The sequence below is a fragment of the Chrysochloris asiatica genome, unplaced genomic scaffold, assembly GCF_000296735.1.
Source record: "Chrysochloris asiatica unplaced genomic scaffold, ChrAsi1.0 scaffold00261, whole genome shotgun sequence".
Taxonomy (NCBI): Eukaryota; Metazoa; Chordata; class Mammalia; order Afrosoricida; family Chrysochloridae; genus Chrysochloris; species Chrysochloris asiatica.
The window spans coordinates 3,776,489-3,777,928 of NW_006408779.1; positions in this window are offsets into that span (position 1 = coordinate 3,776,489).

Consider the following 1,440-nt stretch of genomic DNA (forward strand, 5'->3'; position numbering starts at 1 on the left):
TTTTCATGAGTCTAGACTCCTCAGTTGTATAATCTCTCCATGCCATCACCTCTGCCTCCATCTCTAGTGTCCCTGCTTCTCTGGTTAGGATACCATGTTCAACTCATGCTCTTTGCTCTTGATCGTCTTAGGATCCTCTATTCTTGGAATGTAAGATTAACTACTCCCACTTTTTTGTTACATATATTCTACCTTTAGAGTTGTGACTACCACAATTAGGTATGAAGACAGTTACGCACTATTGCCTACTGAATAGTTTTCTTCTCTTCTAGATGTGTCTGGTGAAAGCAGATAGGGTTTAGGGATTAGGTGTTAGGTCTTAGGGGTAGGATTTAGGGCTTAGGGGTTCAGGGCTAGGAGTTGGGTTTTGGATCAAGGATTAGGGACCAGGGCTACATTTTAGGGTCAGAGTTTAAGGCCAGGGATTAGGGTCAGGGTTTAGGGTCAGAGTCAGGGTCAGAGCCTTGGGCCAGGGTCCAAGGGTTTGTTTTGCGGTTTTGGGATCAGAAGTTTAGGGGGTAGGGTTAGGCTAGGGTTAGTGTTAGGGATTAGGGTTTATGGTTTATGGTCTAGGGTCTAGTGTCTAGTGTCAGGGTTAGGGGCTACGATTAGGGTTAGGTTTAGGGTAATGGTCAGTGTCAGGGCCAGGGCCAGGGCCTGTGTCAGGGTGTAAGGTCAGGATCAGGGTCAGGGTCAGGGTTTAAGTTTGGATTAGGGTTTAGGTTTAGGGTTAGTTTAGGGTTAGGGCTAGGGCTAGGGCTAGGGCTAGCCAAGGGCTAGGGTTTATGCCTTAGGTTTTAGAATTCAGGGCTTGGGGTTTAGAGTTTAGCACTTAAGGTTTAGTGTTTGGGTTAGGGTTAGGTTTTAGGGTTTAGGGATTAGGTTTAAGGGTTAAGGTTTAGGGATTACGGTTTAGGGTCTAGGATCGGCGTCGTGGCTGGTGTCGGTGTGGGGATTGGAGTCTAGGGTCTAGGGTCTAGGTTCTATGGTTTTGCTCTAGGGTCTAGGGTCAAAGTCAGGGTCATGGTAAGGGTTAATGTTAGGGCTAGGGTCAGGGTCAGAGCTCAGGGGTAGCGTCTGGGTCAGAGTCAGGGTCAGAGTTTAATGTTTAAGGTTAGGGTTAGGGTTTAGGGTTTAGGTTAGAGTTAGGATCTAAGGGTTAGGGTCACTGTCAAGGTCATGGTCAGGGTCACATTCTGCAAGCCAGTCTCCTGCCTACCAGCACACAACCTTTTCTCTTTTTTTCATGAGTCTCGAATCCTCAGTTATTCAATCTCTCCATGCCATCACCTCTGCCTCCATATCTGGTGTCCCTGGTTCTCTGTTTAGGGTCCCATGTTTAACTTATGCTCTTTGCTATTTTTTCAATTTTATATTTTATTGTGAATTTTGTGATAGCTTACATGGGAGAACATTAGTTTTACATTCATCCTATTGTAT